The sequence below is a fragment of the Myodes glareolus genome, chromosome 6 (genome assembly GCF_982192425.1).
Source record: "Myodes glareolus chromosome 6, mMyoGla1.1, whole genome shotgun sequence".
NCBI lineage: Eukaryota > Metazoa > Chordata > Mammalia > Rodentia > Cricetidae > Myodes > Myodes glareolus.
The window spans coordinates 27,663,499-27,685,728 of record NC_142031.1 but is presented as its reverse complement, the minus strand read 5'-3'; positions in this window follow the sequence as shown (position 1 = coordinate 27,685,728).

Genomic DNA, 22,230 nt, shown 5'->3' with positions numbered 1-22,230 from the left:
ATCCACTTCTGGCTTCCTCAAATCCCCCTCCCCACATTTACATACCTACACAGATACACAAACACATACAGTAAAAACACCCATTTTTTTTGTTTTTGTTTTGTTTTTTAAGAACTAAGATGGTGGGCCAGTGAGGTGTGTCATCTGGTAAAGGGTGACAAGCCAGACGGTCTGAGGTGAGACCCTGGAGTCCACACAGAGGAGAGAGAGAGCCACTGAACCATCTCGTTAGCCCTCTTTTATTTTATTTCCGACAGGGTCTCACTAAGTAGCCATAGCTGGCCTGGAACTCCCTATGTAAAACAGGGTGGCCTCAAACTCACAGAGATCTACCTGTCTCTGAGTGCTGGAGCTCAAAGCATGTGCTATTATGATAGGCTATTTTGTGTTTGAGACAAGATCTCATGTAGCCCAGGCTAGCTTCAAACTAACTATATAGCCAAGGATGACCATGAACTCCTGATCCTTCTGCCTCCACCTGCCTAGTGGCAGAATTATAGGCCGATTACAACCACCACATAGGCTTTTATAGGCTTTGGGTATTATTTTTCTTTCTCATTGTGCTCTGGGCACCTAATATACTAATGCATTTTTCCTCAGCTAATCTGCCTTCCTTCCTTCCTGCCTTCCTTTATTTCTTTCTTTTGAGACAGGGTTTCTCTGTAACTTTGGGGCCTGTCTTTGAACTAGCTCTTGTAGATCAGGCTGGCCTCGAACTCACAGAGGTCCTCCTGCCACTGCCTCCCAAGTTCTGGGATTAAAGGTGTGTGCCACTACCGCCGGGTTGCTGGCCTTTATTTCAAACCCTGGAGTGAGGACATTTTCTTTTCTCCTCTTCTCTACAATACCACCAGGTGGTACTGAACCCTTTAAACGGATATCTGCTCTCCTAGGCTCTGTCCCAGTCAGGACTCAAGAAAGCACCCAGTAACGGTAGGTGCTAAAAACAAAAACTTGCAGGGCCAGGTCTATGAAGAGCGTCATCTCTCATAGTGAACAGCAGAGGGCGCTCGCAGACTGTTCGATGGCAGCGCCCAAATTTCTGTAGCGGCCGCTGGGGACGCGACTGCGCTGTCCCAGTGATCCAGACTAGGGATGACGCTGGGAGGGAGAGAACTTTACAGAGCAGCCTGGGACCATTTTGGCTCACAGGTCCCTCCAAAGCTAGGGGAAATGAAGCTGGCATGGGGAAGGAGAGACAGGAAGGGACCTATGTCCAGAGGACAGCAGAGGGCGTGTGTGTGTGTGTGTGGGGGGGGGGGGATAGGGATACAACCTCACTCATTCCCAAATGAGGGAACTCGGAAGCATTCAGTTCCAGAAGCTCTGTAAGTAACTTAGAAGGCAGTGAGTTCAGAGAGCACGGAGCCGGTTAGGGACTTATTTGGTCAGTTCACAAGTGTCTGGATAGCAGGAGAAAAGGCTTCTTAACTCCAAGGAGAGGGGACTGATAGCTACGGTTGTCCTGTCTCCCAAAGGTGGGATCAGAGTGAGCAAGGGCCAAGCGTCCCTGAGTGACTCCTGACAAACAGTAATATATGGCCCGAAGGAAAGGGAGAAGGCTGACACCTCACTGGCGGACAGCTGAGGTGGATGGACGTTTTTTGTCTTTAAACTTTGAGATGAAGATGGCAACCTAGAGGGCTTCCTGAGGGAACAGGTTGGGAGGGCAGCCGGGGGAATTATCAGTTTACACGGGGCAGGCGCAGGGAGGGAGGAACACAGTGAGCAGGCGTGGGGATACAGCTGCAGGCATGGCTTCTCTGCGAGTCCCATAGCATCCAGAAATGTACGACTGCCTTTCCCACCTCTGAGATCTCTGAGAAATTTAAGACTCACAAACACACCCCTTGCCAGGACCAAAGGAAGCCGAAGGCTTCAGGGCACCAAGTACTCAGAACTGGGCTGGGGACAAGCCAGGTCTTCTGGACACCATGGAGCTGCCCTGTGCCAGGGACCTGCCCTGGTAGCCTGGGAACTGAGGGGGAGATGGGGAAGAGCCATTGGGCCTGGAAATAGTGAACTAGGGAGTGGAGGTGAGATGGGAGCAGAAAGGGGATCCTTGACTCCCTCTTCTTCTTGTCTTTTCTTGTTCCCCCAGCCCACTCTCTCTCCCTCTACTTTCCCCTCCTTTCTCCTCTCATTCTCTCCCCCCCCCCCATCCTCCTCCTCCAGCTTTTTGAAACAGGATGGCATGTAGCCCAGGCTGGCCTTGCATTCACAGTGTAGTCAAGGCTGATCTTGAATCTGATCTTCCCGTCTCCACCAGCCCACTGCTGGCTTACAAGCATATGCCATCACCTCTTGCTGCAGTGACCATCTCCTTCCCACCTCTTCCTCTTCCTCTCTTTTCCTCTCATTCCCTTATCTTGATATTTGAACCAACCCTGTTTTTACCAGGAGTTGCCCCCCCCCCCCCCCGACAAGTTCGAACTTTAGAGGATAGACAAGCTGTAGGTTTCGTGGCCTTGAAAGGAGGGAGGTTTCCCTGGCCCTCAGTGGGCGCCCCTCGGCGTCTCCCCTGGGTGCCCCCCTCCCCGGTACCAGTGTTTTTGCTGTTGATGCCCGCGGGCGGAATCGGGGCCGGGGGATTGAGGCGGCCCCCTAATCTCTGAAACACTTGCAAGTCGGCTTGCCGCCCGGGGCTTGCTTCGCGAGCAAACAGGCGGGCGCACACCGCATCCCAAATGCGGCATTTGAGCTGCGGGCGGAGGATGCGGTTACCGCAGGCTGGTCAGTGCCCTTCTCGGCCTAATCCCCGCCAGGCCCAGTCAGCTGCGGCCGGAGGATTAGCGCATCGGCCTCTCCACTAGCTCCCTAGGGCTGCTGGCTGGTGCTCCCCACCCCCTCCATCCATTTCAACTGAGGCCCTCTGTCCCTGGGAAGGACAGCGAGGTTGTCAGCAGGGAGGTGGGGGACACTTGACTTGCTGCAAAGGAAGCGGGGTGGGGGTGGGGGCGCGGAGGCTGCTCCCAGGCTGGGGAGGACAAGCCTGACCACATTATTCACCACCGAGGTGTACAGGCTACAGGGCCTCATTGGTGCCGGTGGGTTACACACCCTGTGAGCTCACTATGGGCTGGGGGCCGAAATCACCATCAGGGCCTCAGCACACCTGCAATAACCAGGCCTGCTGGGTCAGGTCGACCATGAGCCCTCACTCAGTTTTATGGTGGAAGGCAGGGTGTTTAAGGGCTCCAAGGTAGACAACACAGGCTCCACCACAAATAGTTAATGAGAAAGATCATGCCAGGAGGAGAGAGATGGGCTCGTGGGAGTCTGGAGAGCTGGTGGGACTGCAGAGCTAGACCCTGTCCTATTGAGTGAGTTTTGTCTAGTGTCTCTCACTTTCCCTGAGTCCTGTCTGTCTCACTCCCAACCCAGGCCAGGAAACCTGAGCACAGGCTCTCTGGTCCGAGCTGACAGTGTGGTTTTTAGAGACAGAGCAAACTTGGTGCTGCGGTCTCCTCTTGTCAGCTGTGTGGGTGACAGAGACCCAGTTCCTCATTCTTGCCCCCAACAGCCTGAGGAGTTAGTTCCCTTGGAGTTCTAGGAACCTCAGTTTAGACTGAAACAAGGTTAGTCGCTTTGGCTCAGCTAATGACTTCAAGACTAGGCAGTTTTCTGAAGGAGAGTAGGAGATCTTATTGAAGATATTTTAATTTAGGCTTAAGCCTGAGGATTAGGAGGAAATAGGCACCCAGAAGAAAGGAAGGCAAATCAAAGAGCCTAGATGTGGGCTTCTCAGGGTTCTCATTGTTTTTTTTACAACATCACTGGGTGGTTCTTGAAGGGCAAGGCAGGATTACAAGAGGTGAGGGGAAAGTCTAGCCCACAGGAATGCAGAAAGGTACCTTGACTGTCAACAGTTTTGTTTGAGAATCTTAGGAGATGGTTGGGCAAAGCAGTAAGACCTTTCCCAAGGTCATAAACCTTACATCTGGGTCACTGTTATTTTAACATAAACTATCTATATAGGAAAGGGATATTACAGTGGTTTAATAGAAAATAACCCCAAAGGGAATGGCACTATCAGGAGGTGTCGTCTTGCTGGAGTAGGTGTGGTGTGGTTGGAGAAAGTGTGTCACTGTGGAGGTGGGCTTTGAGGTCTCATAGACTCAAGCCAAGCCCAGAGTCTCAGTCCACTTCCTGCTGCCTGTGAGTCAAGATGTATGAAAGAACTCTTAGCTCCTTCTCTAGCGCCATGTATGCTTGCATGCCGCCATGCTTCCCGCCATGATGATCATGGACGAGGCCTCTGGACTGAGAGTAAGTCTCCACAATTAAATGTTTTCCTTTATAAGTATTGTTGTGGTCATGGTGTTTCTTAGAAACCCTAACTAAGACAATTATCAACTTCATGTTGGCAGTCTTTACAGCAAACGTTGCTTTATAGAAGTTCTCCTTCTCCTTAAAAGAAAAAAGAAAAGAAGAAGAAAAAGAAGTTCTCGTTCTTAGCTGGCAGGAGACTTTCATCAGCCATTATTTCCCTGCCAGTGTAACATCCTGCACTCCTGGAAGGGAAGCCCCAGCTGGGAGCAGGGATATGCTGGGAGAGAAACAAAGACAGATGGAGGATGGATGTCTCGCTAAGAAGCCAGCAAGGCCTCTTACAAGTCCCAGTTACAAGGCAGCGTGAGCACCTGAGAGGGAGTACCTCCTTGCCTCACCATAGTCTCAGGTCCAGAGAAACGCTTTCTGCCTCCGATAGCCATCACCTATCCACCACCTGTGGATCTGTCTCAGTGCCCCCACACTGCCTCAGCCACTTGGCTGGTGTGTCCCAGTGAGACAGCCCACGGCAGAGGCCTCGTCTTGTGTGGCCACTGTGAAGAGCAGTACTGGCTCAGGAATTAGAAATTCTCCTGAAGCCACCAGAGCAGCCACCAGAGCAGCCAGCTGCATGGCTGCATCTGACTCGCTTGTACTCCACAGGCAGGTGTCTTCTCCTCTGACACCAAGTCCTGCTTTTGTCTGCGGAAAGACACACAAAGCCCTGGCGAGAGGGACCAAGTCCAGCTTTGAAATCCTGCAGCACCTAATGGAATGGGCCTCCTTCACACTTGCCGATCTGGCATCCTAAACCCCCTCCCCCTTTTTTTTCTTTCTTTTTTTTGGTTTTTCGAGACAGATTTTTCTCTGAAGCTTTGGAGTCTGTCCTGGAACTAGCTCTGTAGGCCAGACTGGTCTCAAAACTCACAGAGAGCCACCTGCCTCTGTCTCTGAGTGCTGGGATTAAAGGTGTGTACCACCACTGCCCAGATCCTAACCCCCACTTTTGTGTGTGTGTGTGGGGGGGGGACGTGAGACAGGATCCCTTTACATAGCTTTGGTTGTCCTGGAATTCACTATGTAGACCATGCAGGCCTCTGTAGTCATATGGAATGAATTAAAGAAGGTACAATTTCTGGGTCTCGTGTAGGTAGATTGGCTGGGGGAGGTTTCTCAGCTGTGTTTCTGTTTTTTGAGACAGGGTTTCTCTGTGTAAGAGTATTGACGATCCTGGAACTCACTTTGCAGACCAGGTAGGCCTTGAAGTCACAGAGATCCACCTGCTTCTGTCTCCCAAATGCTGGGATTAAAGGTGTGTACCACCACACCCAGCTGGTGTCTGAATTCTTTTTTTTTAATATTTATTTATTTATTATGTATACAATATTCTGTCTGTATGCCTACAGGCCAGAAGAGGGCACCAGACCCCATTACAGATGGTTGTAAGCCACCATGTGGTTGCTTGGGAATTGAACTCAGAACCTTTGGAAGAGCAGCAAAGCTCTTAACCTCTAAGCCATCTCTCCAGCCCGCATCTGAATTCTTCTAGCCACTAGCTTCGATGGGTGAAGCAGCATATGTGTGTGTATGAGAGTGTTGGAGTATGTGTGTGTGGTCTCCTGGAAGTATGGGGTTTGTGATTCAGTTGATGCGGTCTGTGGATTCTGTAGGTGAGTGTAGGCTTACAAGGGCGTCACCTTAGGGATCTATATGTGAGGATTTGGTATGCATGCAGTATGTCCTGAGTTGTTGGTTTTGTCATGTTTGTGGAAGGTGAGGGGAAGCAGTGTCAGTGGAATGTGCACACAACGTGTGCAGGGCTAGGAATACACTCGTGTCTCAAGACATGTGTGTATGGAGGTAGGTAAAGGTGCCTGCTGGCTGCCTCGGGATGCTAAGGACCTGCTGAGATGTCCCCACCACTGGCTGTGGTTCTTCCAGGCAAGCAGTCAGGGTCTGTGAGACCCAGCACTGAGGGAAAGCAGTAGCTGCCATAACAGGTGACAGCAGCAGAAGTAGGCAGAGGCCATAGCTGGGGGGTTCAAACCTTGCTAAACTATATGGTTTTAGGTGTAGTGGCCTGTCTGTGATCTCCGCACTCAGGAGGCAGAGGTAGGAAGATGGTGAAATCAAGGCCCCTGCTGGCCTACATAGTAAGACCCTATCTCAAAAAAAACAAAAACTATCAAGCAAGCAAGCAAGCAAGCAAACAAACAAACAAAAACCCAAAACCAAACCAAAACAAAAAACCTAGCTGGGCGTGGTGCTAGATGCACATTAGGTCAGTGCTCAGGAGGTGGAGGCAGGAGGATCAGAAGTTTCAAAGCTACGTAGTGAGACCCAACCTGGGCTACAAGAGACTGCCTCAAACAACAACAAGATATCAAGGTCCTGTGTATCCCAGACCCCAGAGATTCCAGGCAGTAGGAGATGATAAATAATGAAGTTGGAGTCTCAATCCAGATAGCACACTGAGACTCAGGAGAGGAACTCTCCAAGAAGCCTGAGCCCAAGTGGTTGGAGGAGAGAAGGAGAAGTGAGCCAGTTCTGCAGGCCCAGGCTTGTCTGTACACCATCCTCCTGGGCAAAGACAGCCCCACACCACGGCACAGGACTCTGAGGAGGAACTGGACCTGGTTCCCAGCCCTGCTCCTGTGCAGCCTACATCCTGCCTGACAGAGGCTGGGCTGGAGAGCAGCTCAGAAGTAGACAGCTCACACTGCTGAGGAGGGGAAGGTCTTGGGAGGACCAAAGACAGCTGCAGGGTAGTAGAGACCTAGTGCCTGAGGCCTGGGGAGAAGGCACAGAACCCAAGGACTTCCTGACTAAGAGGGTCAGAATGGCTGCTCACTGGTCACAGAACTGTGACCTGGAGGAGACTTATAACTGATGGTGACCTGTGGCTGTGCCTACTGTCTGGCCTTGGCCTTGCCACTGCAGAGAGAGGGTTGTAATGAGAATTGCCCTTTTCCAGGCCAGCCTCTCTCCAGGCTGAAAACCAGCTTGTGGCTAGTATCTGACGGGGTAAAACCTGAGGCTTCTGTGTGAAGACAAATGTGTGGCTCTTGCAGTGTTTCAGCTCCAAGAAGACCCCCCCATCCCTCCCTCCCTCCCTCCCTCCCTCCCTCCCTCCCTCCCTCCCTCCCTCCCTTCCTCTCTCCCTTCCTCTTCCCTCCTTCCCTCCCTTCCTTCCAATAGTATCTCACTATGTCTACCAGGTTGGTCTCAAAACTCTTAGTCTCCTGAGCACTGGGATTAAAGGCATGAGCCACCTTACCCAGCTAGCCTCTGAGTTTTATTTTTATTTTTTGGTTACTTCTTCCTTCCTTCCTTCCTTTCTTTCTTTCTTTCTTTCTTTCTTTCTTTCTTTCTTTCTTTCTTTCTTTCTTTTTGGGGTGGGGATTGGTTTTAGAGACAGGGTTTTACTTTGTAGCTTTGGTTGTCTTGGAACTCACTATGTAGATCAGGCTGGCCTTGAACTCACCACCAAATGGATATTTGAGACTATCCTCAGGAATGCTGGCTTCTTAGCCATCCTGGGCTACTTCTCAGTGATGGGGTTATTTATCTGCCCTCCAGGGCTCAGAGGACACAGAAGGGCAAGAGGCAGAGAATCCCAGGCCTTTGGAGGTCACAGTGAGTGAAGGAGGAGGGAGCTGGCTGCTTCTTTAAGCAGGGGGGAGGGGAAGTGATGGGAAAGATTTTTCATCCCTCAGTGAAACAACAAAAAATTTATTTCTCCCATTTTCTTCTCTGAGATTAATGATAAACTGTCTGTCCCCTAAAAGAAAATGATAACGACTTTAATTTTACTTGCAGGCTTAGAAATGCCATTTCCACACAAAACAGGGAGTCGTAATCAGAGCTGAGCCGGGCATCACTTTGATAGAAAATGGTTTCCTTTCTCTCTATTGCTTCCCTCCTTCCCCATGCAAACTGAGATGCCCGACAGCTAAGAACAATGCTCAATAAAGTGAAATCATATTTTAGTCAAAATAGGCTGAGACTGCTCCCAGCCAACTGTAAATTAGCATTTTGAGGGCAAATATGCAGACAATTTGAGATAATGAAGGCTGATTATTCAATCCAATGAATGTTAACTAGGAAGCAGGGCCTCAGCAGCCTTATCTCGCGCTCTTCGATTTATTTTTTTAATCGTTTCACATTTGAACTCTTTATTTGTTTCTGTTTTCTGTGCAGCACGCACACACACACACACGCCCCTCCCCTCCTCATTTTGCCCAGGTTGTAGCACAGTGTCATTCAGGGGGTTGTCAGTTTGTCTAGACTGACCTTAGGAAGGATCAACAGTCCTCACTGTGCCCCTGCAGTGTTCTGGATCCTTTGGGGAACACTGGAGGGGGCCTGAGGTCTGTTGATGTTGTTAAACACAGGCTTTTGTTTCTCAGGCTCAGAGCAGCAGGCTTTGTGCAGGACCTGGAAACCTGATTCTTGTTTATAAAAGAGGACGCCAGGGTGGACAGGCTTAGGGAGTATATGTGTCCTTGAAATCCAAAACAGTGCGAGGAATACAATCCTCCAAGGCCTTGAGGAGGCTTCTCTGCCCCCCATCCCAGGTGCCATGAAAAACTTCCTAAAATGGCTTTAGCTCTCGCCAGGACAGACTTCACGCTGTGTGGGCCATGGGTACAAAGCCAGAGTTCATAGAACCTTGCTGAAAGTGGTTGTAAAAGTTGGTGATGCATGCCTTTAATTCCAGCACTAGGGGGTTAAGGAGGGTGGATCTTTGTGAGTTGGAGGTCAGACCGGTCTACAGAGTGAGTCCCAGGCCAGCCAGGCTACATAGAGAGACCCTGTCTCAAAACAAAAGACTGAGGATTTCAAGATAGCCGCAAAAGAATACAGGGTACACACCCAAGCAGCTAAGTGTGTGGCTCTTACAGCCAAAGAAGCATCAAGTGGAGGCTCAAGGCGTGCTGGTATATACCTACAGTCTCCATGTTCTGGAAGCAGAGGCAGGAGGACCTGGAGTTAAGATCATTATCAGTTACACAGCCAGTCTGAGGCCACCCTGGACTCTGCCCCAAACAATGTATGTGGAAGTGCTGGGTTTGGTGGTACATACCTGCAGTCCCAGATTAGAAGGCAGAAGCAGGAGGCTTGCCATAAATCTGAGGCAAGCCTGGTCTATGAAGTGAGACCTTGTTCAAAACAAACAGGGCTACTTCTCATTCTCAGTGGGTAAGAACAAGACAGCCTGAGTTCAGACCCCTGGGACCTGCCTTAATAGCCTGGTGTGGCCATCATGGTAGGCCTGGACCCCACTGCTGGGAGTGTGCAGAAGGAGGCTCACTGGGACTGACTGGTCACCAGCCTTGCTGGAAAACAGCAAGCTCTGGGTTCACTGAAAGAGTGTTTCAAGAAAATAAGGCAGACCCACAGAAGAAAATACCTGAGTTCTCCCCTGGCCTCAACACGCATGTGCACACACATGCAGATACCATTCATGTTCCTCACTATACACACAAAAGGACACAAAGTCAAGTGTGCAGAAAGTCTCCACTGGAGTCAGTGCACCCCTCCCCCAGGTCCTGTGTGCCACCATCATAGTCCTGTGTCTCTGCTCGCTTCTGGGCCCTCACTGGGTCTTCCTACAGCCTCTCCTCCCTGCCCTGCTGTTCCACACCCAGCCCAGGGCTCTGTTCCAGCCTCAGCTGTCCCACTTGTAAATGGGATTGTGGTGGGTGGGACCTGCTTAACGTGACTGTGGTCGTGGGAAGCTGGATTGTTTGATCCAGGTAATGACGTCTCATCTGGGCTAGCCTCAGGAAAGTGCCCTCAATGCTCACTACTCTGGGGAGCCTCTCATACTGCAGCCCATGGAACCAGCTGCCCTCTTGTCTTGGATTTCCACATTTTGGAGTCCCGTTTCATCAGCCTAAGGTTATAGAATTTTCTGGAACTCACTCCTAAATGTCTAGGTGTTCAGCTGACATCTCACTTTTATTTCTTGCTTACTCCTCTTGCTCTGTCTTTCTTTTCTTTTTTTTTTTTTTTAAAAATGTTCTTTCTTTATTTGTTATGTATACAACATTCCTTCCAGGTATGCTTGCATGCCAGAAGAGGGCGCCAGATCTCATTATAGATGGCTGTGAGCCACCATGTGGTTGCTGGGAATTGAACTCAGGATCTCTGGAAGAGCAGTCAGTGCTCTTAACCTCTGAGCCATCTCTCCAGCCCTCTGTCTTTCTTTTTAAGGAAGTCTTGGTTTATGGGTATGGGTGTTTCGCCTGCACGTGTGTACCACGTGTAATCCTGGTGCCCTCAGAGGTCAGAAGAGGGCATCGGATCCCCTAGAACTATAGCTATAAAAGGTTGTGAGCCACCATGTGGCTGCTGAAAACTGAACAGGCACCTCTGGAAGCTTTATTTACTTATTTTACATATGTCTATGTACGTGTTATGCAGGCATGGGGCTCATGTGTAGCAAGCACCTGTGGGGAGGCCAGAGATCGACAGTGCCTTTCTCTGTTGATATCCACTTTATTTTACAGAGGGTGTCTTGTTGAACCCAGAGCTCAAATATTTGAAGCCAACATACTCTAGGGATTTGGTCTCCAACTCCTAAACCCCTGTGTGTAGGGATTACAGTCAGGGAGTCATGGAACATGGCTTTTTTTTTTTTTAATTTCCTTCCTTCCTTCCTTCCTTCCTTTCTCTTTTTTTTTTCTTTTTTTTTTCTAGCCAGAGTTTCTGTAACAGTCTTGGCTATTCTTCTGGACCTTGCTTTGTAGACCAGTTTGGCCTCGAGATCACAGAGATCTGCCTGCCTCTACCTCCTGAGTGCTGGGACTAAAGGTGTGTGCCACCACTGCCCGGCTTATTTTCATTCTTTAATGTGGATGCTGGGTACTCTGAACTCTGGTTTTTACGATTATGCTGCAATCCCTTTATCCATGGAATCATCTTCCTAGTGTCTTTTTTTTTTTTTTCAAATAAAGCCTTGAACTCACTACTGTGAACTCACTTTGTAGACCAGGCTGGCCTCAAACTGCTGACAATCCTGCTTCAACTTCCCACGTGCTAGAATTTCAGGGTATGAACCCACTATGCCTGGCTATACTTTTAGAAGTATCCGTTTTTCTATTTCATCTTTTCTTGGGGGATTGGAGAGATGACTCAGCAGTTAAGAGCACTGACAGCTTTAGTAGGAGTTTTGTGGGGTTCTCAGCACCTACTTTGGGCCACTCACAACTACCTTTAACCCCAGCTCCAGGGACTCCAATGCCTCTGTTCTCTTCAAACACTTTCACTTAAATGCAAGTACCCACACACATGTGCATAATTTTAAAAGATAAAAATAAATTTTATAAGCCGGGCAGTGGTGGCGCACGCCTTTAATCCCAGCTCTCGGGAGGCAGAGGCAGGCGGATTTCTGTGAGTTTGAGGCCAGCCTGGTCTACAAGAGCTAGTTTCAGGACAGGCTCTAAAGCTACAGAGAAACCCTGTCTTGAAAAACCAAAAATAAATGAACAAACAAACAAATAAATTTTATAAATAAGTTGGGTGTGGTAACATATGACTGTTTGGTTTTATTTCTTGAGACAGGGTTTCTCTGTGTAGTCTGGAACTCTGCAGACTAGGCTGACATCAAATCAGAGATCCACCTGCCTCCGCCTCTGCCTCCAGAGTGTTGGGAGAAGAGGCACGCTTCCCCACGCCTTTCTGGCATCTGACTTGAATACCATTACTCACTCAGGAGGGATTGGTGCATCTCTGGAAATTTTTGAGGTCAGCCTGGATATACAGCAAGTTCCAGATCAGTGAGGTACACTTGAGAATCTGTCTCAAAAACATCAAAAAATTAAAATAAACAAATCTTTGCTTTGTGAAAATGCTCAGTAGAGTTTTCTATGCTGAACCCTGACAGGCAAAGCACAGAATAAGACACGGACATCTTCAATTCCCTGACACAGCACACAAAGTGGATGCTTCCTCTCCTGAAGAAGCCTTGTCCTGTGCATAAACTCCCTGGCTCCATCTTGGCTCCCTTCACCTCCTGCTATCCCTACAGGGCTCTGCGCTTCACAGCTGGTCCTTGAGTCTCAGGGAAGCTCCTGTACTCCTTAGACGTTGTCCTTGGAGATCTCAGGAGAGCCTGAATGTATACATGTGGCGTATGTGTTCATGAGTGTGTATACATGTGCTTGCAACGGATGCACATGTGTGTGCATCTAGGGGTCAGAGGTTGGTGTTCTATGCCTTCCTCAATCACTTTCCACTTTATATTTTGAGACAGGGTCTCTCTGAATCCAGAGCTCATCAATTTAGTTAGACTAGTTGGACAGCGAGCTCCAGGGATCCACTAGTCTCTACCTCCCCCAGAGAAAAGGTGGGAGGTAACAGCAACCCTCCCCCATGTCCATTTCTTTAGCTTTATTTTATTGTTGTTGTTTTTGAGATAGGCACTCACTATGCAAGTCTTGTGTAGACCAGGCTGGCCTGGAATGCACAGAAATCTGCCTGCCTCTGTCTCCCAAGTGCTGAGACTAAAGATGTGTGACACTATGCCTGCCTTAGCTTTATTTATTTTAGATTTGTGTGTGTGTGTGAGTGAGTGCGCATGTGTGCACATGTGTGTGTGTGTGTGCGTTTCTGCCTTCGTGTGTATGTGCACCATGTGACTGGTGGCTGTGGAAGTCATAAGAGGGCACTGGATCAGGTGGGTGGTGGTGGCTCATGCTTTTAATCCCAGCACTTGGGAGGCAGAGACAGGCAGATCTCTGTGAGTTTGAGGCCAACCTGGTCTACAGAGCCAGTTCCACGACAGCCAGGGCTACATCAAGAAGCCCTCTCTCAAAGAACTAAACAAAACAAAAAAGTGGGCACTGGATCTGATGGAACTGGAGTAGCAGGCAGTTGTGAGCTGCCATATGAGTGCTGGAAACCAAACCCAGGTCCTCTGCAAGAGCATCAGCTCCTCTTAACTACCAAGTCATCGCTCCAGTTCTGACTCATTTATTTAGAAATGGGGCCTCAGTTTTTAACCCTGGCTGTCCCAGAATCCACTAGCTAGACCGGGTTGGTCTGGGAACTCACAGAGGTCCTCCTGCTTCTGCCTCCTGAGTGCTGGAATGAAAGGCGTGCACCACGAGTCTAGATTTATGTCCGTCTCTTCCATGGGTGTGGGGGATTGAACCAAGGTTCTGAGGTTTGCACAGCTGTCACTTTACCATTGAGCCATCTCCCCAGCCTCAGATGCTCACCTTTGGGGGGTGAGCATCCTGCTCCCAGCTCTCTGAACACAGTTAATGGTCCAGATTCGTTTCTTTATCCCCAGCTACCTAATGGAAGTGGCATTCTTGAGAGCTCCTTTCCTCCTTACAAGGCTAGCTGCAGGTCCCTGCCACACCCTCCCACCTCCTGGCCACAGTCTGTCTCAGAGGCTGCTTGGCCAGCCTCGCCTGGTCCGCCTGCGGAAACATCTGGGCAGAATCCTCCAGGGTCTCCTCCTCAGCTGGAGACCGGGAGCGGGGGAGGAGCCAGGGTGAGTGGCAGCTTTCATGGACACTTCACTCTTCTTGACATGTTTACTCACAGGCTGTCTGGGAAAGTGAGAATCCTCCCTAATGGGTGTTTCACCCAATTAAATAATTAACTCTGAGTGTTGCTAAGCATTCTGGGCTCAGGCTCCCCTTCCTGCCAGGCGGAAGCTGCTGCCAACCAGGGCCTAGCCTAGGCCAGGAGGAAGCTGCCCAGAGGGGCTGGGAGGGTGTCCAGCTCCTGGGAGTGCACTAGACAGGGAAAGAATGGTGAGGAGTTCAGATAAGGGAACTGAGAGTCACAAAGGGATGGCAGAACCTTCTAGAACTTTTCCATTGGCTTTCTAAGTTTTACCCTCCCTGCCCCCATCCTTCCCATACCCCACTACAGGAAAAGGAAGAGGAAATCCCCCTCTATATGTATTTAGGAGAAAAGGCACTCTCCCTGCCGGGCAACCAGGCTAGAAGTCTACAGGGAGAAGCTAAATGCATTTGGTTCATTTATGCTATAGAAGACCACTCAGCACAAAAAAAAAGAAAAAAAAGAAAGAAAAAAAGAAAAAGAAGGAAAGAAAGAAAGAAAAAAGAATTGCTAAGCATGGGTCCCACATGTCTACAGTCCCAGCACTTGAGAAGGGGAAGTGGAGGCAGGAGACTTAGGAGTTCAAGGTTATTCTTGGCTATATATGAATTTTGAAGTCAGTCTGAGTTACATGAGACCTTACTTCAAAACAAAAACAAACAAAAAATAATGAGACCATTTATGTGTGGATGTGATGATTTGAAAGAAAATAGATCCATAAGGAATGACGCTATTAGGAAGTTTGGTTTTGTTGGAGTAGGTGCGGCCTTGGTGGAGGAAGTGTGTTCTGTGGGGGTGGACTTGAGGTCTCCTATGCTCAAGCTACGCTCAGTGTGGAACAAGATGTAGAACTCTCAGCTCCTTCTCTAGCACCATGTCTGCCTGTGTGCCACCATGCCAGCCACCATGCCAATAATGAACTAAACTTCTGAATTGTAAGGCAGTCCCAATTTAAAGTTTTCCTTTATAAGAGTTGCTGTCCTCATGGTGTCTCTCCACAGCAACAGAAATCCTTAGACAGTGGACAAGCAAAAAAAAAAAAAATCCCTTTTTGTAAAGGGATTACAAAGAGACTGTAAAGAAGAGGAAGGAAGGAAACTGGACTGGAGAGAGGCTTGAAGGGTAAAGCAGCTGCTGCCAGGCTCAAAGCAATCCTTAGGACCTGCATGGTGGAAGGAGAGAACAGGCTCCTGCAAGCCATTGTCTGACCTCCACACACACACTGTGGCAGGTGTGCATTCATGCACACACATGCTATGAGATAATGCTCTTGTGCACTGTAAAGATTTATCATGGGTATTAGTTTAATAAAACACTGATTGGCCGGTATCCAGGCAGGAAGTATAGGTGGGGCAACCAGACTAAGAGAATTCTGGGAAGAGGAAAGACAGAGAGGCAGTCACCAGCCAGACACAGAGGAAGTAAGATGAGAATGTCTCACTGAGAAAAGGCACCAAACCACGTAGCTAAACATAGATAAGAATTAAGGGTTGTAAGAGCTAGTTAATAATAAGTCTGAACTAATAGGTCAAACAGTTTATAATTAACATAAGCCTCTTTGTGTTTCATTGGTACTGAATGACTGTGGAACAGGAACTTCAGTCTACACACACGTAGATAAATTAATGTATTGGAAAAAAATACAAAAATAAACTTTAAAAAAGCAGTGAAGAATTACTGAGAAAGATAGAATGACATAAGATAACTTAGAAAACATAGGTTCTTGGGCAGGAGACACAGCTCAGTGGTTAGAGCATTGCCTGGACAGAGAATCCTTGTTTTCACAACATGGAGAAAGCCTGCTGAGCGCTAGCAGGCATTGGTTTGTCTCCGATCCGGCTCCCACACTGTAACCTCCCCACTATGACGCAAAGGAACCTGAATTGTGAGCCTTGATAAACTTTCTCCCTTGAGCTGCTTTTGCTAGGGAATTATTGCTGCAGCAGAGAAGAAACTAAGATAGCTACATAGAGAGTTTGAGGCCAGTCTGGGCCACAGACTGAAACCTTCTCTCAAAAAACCAGAATGAATGAATGAATGAATGAATGAATCAATCAATCAAGCCTGGTTGTGACCTTCTCTATCCATCCAATCTTTACACAAGTCCCAAAAGGAGCAAGGAGCTGTCCTTCAGAACTTGGCCACTGGATGGCAGCCTCGATACACTTGCCGCCTCTGCAGACCAGATGAAGGTGATGATAATTATGATTTGAGACAGCCTAGGGCTTGGAAGCCAAGGCTGGCTCAGCCTCCCCAGTCTAGGGTTACAGTTTACAAGCCCGGGGAAGTTATCTTTTAAACCATGTAGGAACCAAAATTGAACTGTTGCTCACCTCCCGCTCAGCAAGTCCCAGAGGTTCCTGAAATGAGAGACGTTGTTGTACCCAAATAGAATGGGACTGGGAAGCGGAGGGTGAGGTCAAAAGCACTCAAGAGTAATTCCAAGAGAGCCTGGATCTCTCCCACTGCTACAGCGGGCTGAAATGTGAGCAGAGGGTACCTAGTTTCAAAACTCAAAATCTGCACCAGCTGTGTCGCCTTAAGCAGTTCCTTGTCCTCTTGGCGTGTGGTTCCTCAGCTGTGAATGGACTTAGGCAATGACGACAGCGCTTTCCTTTGAGGAAGTGTGTTTAAAAAGTTAAAAAAAGGTTGAGGAAGTTTAAAAAGTACAAACAGCAGGTGAATACAGAGCTACACCCCACAGGCAGACAGTACTTGGAACTGTTACTAACTCTGCTACCTTCTCTGGAAGTAGAGAAGTATGGTTACAGGTCCATTAACTGCAGAGTAAATGAAGCTGGGTCCCGTTCCCATGCTCCCTGGGGCGGTTAGCCGGCTAAAGCTGGGATTGGGCAAGTGGAAGGGGGCCCTTTGATGGGCTGATAAGTCATGGCTGGTGAGGTGCCCTGCATCCATTCCCTCTACGGCACCTCCACCAAAGCTACCTCTCCTCCTGGAAGTCCCCAGCTTCTCTCCTTTCTCAGATCTGACTGAAGGCCTTCTCTGCGAGCCTGTTCCTGGAAGTCCTTGACTAATTAGGGTTTCTACCACACACCTGTACCCATATTAAGACATGATGGTATCTACCTGGATGCCTGACCTGAAAACTGCCTCCTAAATATTAACAGTACAGCTTTATAAGGGCCTCAGGACGTCTTCTGAAATTGTTTCAATGAATGGAAACACAGCAGTGGAAAGCTGACTTGGAGAAGTAGGCTTTTGTTTAAATGTGAACCCTACCTGCGGTGGTTTTTTTTTTTTTTTTTAATACTGAGGCTGGCCGGGCGGTGGTGGTGCACGCCTTTAATCCCAGCACTTGGGAGGCAGAGGCAGGCGGATCTCTGTGAGTTCGAGGCCAGCCTGGTCTACAAGAGCTAGTTCCAGGACAGGCACCAAAAACTACAGAGAAACCCTGTCTCAAAAATCAAAAAAAAAAAAAATACTGAGGCTGGAGACTTGACTCAGTGGTTAAGAGAATTTGCTGTTATTGCAAGGGATCAGTGTTCAACTCTCAGCACCCACATGGCGTCTCACTATCTCCTCGGGTACCAGGCATGAATGTGGCACACAGATGTACATGTAGACAAAACACTCATATACATGAAATAATAAAAATCAATCAAAAATTTAAAAAAGTTCCTAATAGAACACAAACCTCACAGACTCATGAGAGAAGCCATTGCCATTTTTTAGCTTTTGTAGGATTTGGTAGCACAGCTAGGTGGTGTGCTGGTCCCAGTAGTCAGAGCCTATGTGTGAGCAGGCCACTCATTGAGGGGACCTTATAACGGGCTGTGTGGTCCCCAGGCCTTAACAAATCCAACTGCTCTCGCCTCATATTGATCTTCCCAGAGTGTTGGCCCAGTGATGTCAGAGCTCATCCAAAAGTCCCTCCCCGCAATAAAACCTCTTCTGGTGCCATGCCTGCCATTCTAGCACCTGGGGACATTGGGCACAACCTGTGTGCTCACTGCCATCTGTACCCTACCGAGCTGTCCCTGTGTGTCCTCATCATTCCCTGGCCCACCTGGGTTTGCACATTCTCTTCCTGGAGGGCCAGTGCCCCTCTTTAAGTTAGCTTAGCCTAAATGCCACCTTCGTGGTTCAGCTAAATATCACCTCTTCCAAAAAGCTTCCTTTTCTGAGGAACTTGCCAGCCATGCATAGTGACACATGCCTATCATCCCAGCAACTGGGAGGCTGAGACAGGAGGATTGCTTCCAGATAGAGGCCAGCCTGAGTTACATAGTAAGTTACAGGTCAATCTGTGATCATATCAAGATGTTTAGCTAGGCGGTGGTGGCGCTCGCCTTTAATCCCAGCATTAGGGAGGCAGAGGCAGGCAGATCTCTGTGAGTTCTAGGCCAACCTGGTCTACAAAGTAAGTTTCAGGACAGACTCCAAAGCTACAGAGAAACTCTGTCTCAAACAAAACAAATCAAAACAAAACAAAAGATGTTTAAAAAAAAAAAGGTAGGGGTGCTGGAGAGATAGCTTAGCTTAGCAGTTAAGAGCACTGGCTGCTTTTCCAGAGGGCACAGTTCCCAACACCCACATGACAGTTTACAACTGTCTATAACTCCAGTTCCAGAGGATCTTATACCCTCTTCTGGCTCCTTCAGGTACTGCACACACTTGGTGCTCTTAAATTCAGGCAAACACTTAATACACATGATAATAAATAAAATCTCAGCAGCAATAATAAAAAATCAGGCATGATTGTATAGGGAAAGCAATGCAAAGTTTCTTCCTGTGTTCTTGCTAAGGGCATATTAGCTTTAACTAGAATTTGATCTTCCTGATGGAGAATCCCATGAAAAATCACCCAACTCTGTTTTAGAACCTGAGAGCAAAATGCCCCAACTAGCTTAGCTTCTGTTAAATCACCTGCTTGTGCAGCCTCCTCCTGCAGCTCCTAAGGGAAACAGCAGGGTGTGGTTTTTGCCTTTAAGACCCCGTGGTCTAAATGCTCAGGGCTACATAGAGTTTCTGAATACCTGAGTGTCATCCCATCCAGCTGGAATAAAGACTTTCAATGTCTCTGGTGGGCTCCCTGTATCACCTGTAATCCTAGAACACAGTCAGATGTACAGGGAGCAGGATCATGTACAAAATGAGGTAACAAGCCATGAGCCACGTGGAAGCACATAGATTAATAGAAATGGGTTGAGATTTCAAGAGCTAGTTAAAAATAAGTCTGAGCTATTGGCTGAGCATTTGCAAGTAATATTAAGCTTCTGAGTGGTTATTTGGGCACTGTCAGGAGGGAGAGATTTCCCACTACATTTGTGCTTGCTAGGTAAGCCCTCTATTTACTGAGCTATATTCCCAGCCCACATAGCTCAGGTGCATGTGTGTTTGTGTTTGAATATACCTTATTTAAATCATATAGTAGTTTTTCTTCTCATTCATTTATTTATGTACATGTGTGTAAATGTAAGAGTGGTGCCACAGCATACAGAGGTCAAACTAGAGGAGGTTGGTTCCCCCTTCCACCATGTTGGTCCTGGGGACTGAACTCAGGTCATCAGGCTTTGTAGCATTCACCTTTGCCTGCTGAGCCATCTTGTCTACCCTATGTGGCAGAATCTTAACACTAAACGCACTGTGGACAGTGGGTGAAACAGGAGGCTATGCTGTTACTGACAGAGTTCTGTTCAGTGGTAGCCCCAAAAGACTGCTATCCTATTGGGATATTGTTGTGGGATAATCTTGTTGTACACTGTGAAAATGTGTCTTTGCTAAGGTACCTTATGATTGGTTTAATAAAGAGCTGAATGGCCAATAGCTAGGCAGGAGAGGATGGGCAGGACTTCAGGGAAGAGATAGGAATCTGGGAAGAAGAGAAGTAGAAGACACCATCGAGACACTGAGGAAGTCGGACATACAGTATGGAGGAGAGGTAATGAGCCACGTGGCAGAAAGTAGATTAATGCAAACATTAATTTAAGTTATAAGAGCTAGTTGTAAACAGGCCTAAGCTAAAGCCAAGCTTTCATAATCAATAAGAAGTCTCCGTATCATTATTTGGGAGCTGGAGTCCAAAGAAAGGCTGACCACAGGACATGGCAACACAAGTCTTAATTCCAGCACCAGGAGGCTCAAGTGGTAAGATGCTTTGAAACTCAAGGTCAGCTTAGGCTACATACTGAGTTCTAGGTCACCCAGGGCTACACAGCAAGATCCTGTGGTAATAATTAAAAAAAAAATCTATAGCTTAGCCTAGTGATGATATGGTCTTTTTGGTTAGTGTGAGTATACACAGAGATGTTCACAGCATCTAAAAGCTTCCCCCAGTCATGTTTCTCAGAATGCATACCCATGGTTAGGCAACATGTGACTGCTTTCTCTGTAAGACGGCCGTCTTGTGCTTAGGAATACTAGACCGCATGTTAGCAAGGCACTTGCAGGTTTTGAACATCAAAGGCAAGCCTGTGGGGTGGTGCACACCTTTAATACCAGTGCTTGGGGGCAGAAACAGATCTCTGTGATTTCCAGGCAAGCTTGATTTATACACTGAGTTCCAGACCAGCCAGGTCTACAGAGATAGAGCAATGGTTCTCAGCCTGTGGGTCACTGCCCCTTTGGGGGTCTGAGGATCTTTCACAGGGGTCACATATCAGATATTTACATTGTGATTCATAACAGTAGAAAAATTACAGTTATGAAGTAGGAACAAAATAATTTTATGGTTGGGGGTCACCACACCATGAGGAACTAAATTAAAGGTCACAGCATTAGGAAGACTGAGAACCAATGACACAGAGGTCTCAAATAAAGATACTACAGGACTCCCAGTTACTGGTTTCAGGGACCTGTCACAATTCTGTGACCTTGTCAGGGTACCTCTTACTGCCCAGAGGAGGAGGAATGTCTCTTCATGGCAGGTGCTGGGGCTTGTCATAGGGACCATGTCTTTTTTTTTTTTTTTAAAAAAAAAAGATTTATTTATTATATATACAACATTCTGCCTCCATGTATGCCTGCACCAGAAGAGGGCACTAGATCTCATTATAGATGGTTTGAATCACCACGTGGTTTCTGGGAATTGAATTTAGGACCTTTGGAAGAGCAACCAGTACTCTTAACCTCTGAGCCATCTCTCTAGGCCCATGTCTTTCTTTCTTTCTTTTTTTTTAAGATTTATTTATTATGTATACAATGTTCTGCCTGCATGTGTTCCCTGAAGGCCAGAAGTTGGCACCAGATTTTATTACAGGTGGTTGTGAGCCACCATGTGGTTGCTGGAAACTGAACTCAGGACCTCTGGAAGAATAATCAGTGCTCTTAACTGCTAAGCCATCTCTCCAGTCCCCCATGTCTTTCTTTTTGAAAAAGTTGTGTTTATTTACTCTCTCTCTTTCCCTCTCCCCCACCCCTCTCTGTGTATATACAACTTTTTGGAACTGGTTCTCTCCTTCCATCTTGTGGGTCCCAGGAATCAGCCTTGGTGGCTGGCAATTGCTTTATCCATTGAGCCATCTTAACATGCCCAAAGGGCCCTGTGGCAATTTGAAAGAAAATGGCTCTCCAAAGGGAGTAGCACCATTAGGAGGTGTGGCTTTGTTGGAGTAGGAGTGGCTTGTTGGAGGAAGTGTGTCATATGTGTGGAGGTCTCATATACGCCCAAGCCACACCCAGTGTCCCAGTTCACTTCTTGTTGCCTGCTGATCAAGATGTAGCCAGCACCATGTCTTCCTGCATGCTGCCATGTCCTATATAGCCATGGTATAATGGACTAAACTCTGAAACTGAAAGCGAGCCCCAATTAAATGTTTTCCCTTTAAGAGCCGCTATGGTCACTGTGTCTCTTTACAGCAATAGAAACCATCTCTTTCTAAAGCCTGAAAGCCCAGCTCTCATTCTGACTCCACCAGGTTGAATTCAAGGGAAGGTGGCTCCTGTGAGCCAGGAGGAGAGGGGTCAGCAAGGCATGGGGCAACTCTGTGCTGCCTGGAGCACTTTAGGCAGAGGAACTGACCAGGGATCAAGGAAGAGGGATGGTTGGTGTCTTGGTTAGGGTTTCTACTGCTTTGACAAAACCCTATGACCAAAAGGAAGTTGAGAAGGAAAGGGTTTATATGACTTTCACTTACTTCCAAATTGTAGTTCCTCATTTAAGAAAGCCAGGACAGGAACTCAAACAGAGCTGGAACCTGGAGGAAGGAGCTGGTGCAGAGGTCATGGAGGAGTGCTGCTTACTGGCTTGCTCCTCATAGCTTGCTCAGCCTGCTTTCTTATAGAATCCAGGACCACCAGACCAGGTGGCAGCACCCACAATGGACTGAACCTTCTCCATCAATACCTAGTTTTATTTTTTAATGCCTTATAGTGAATCTTACAGAGACATTTTCTCAATTGAAGTTCCCTCCT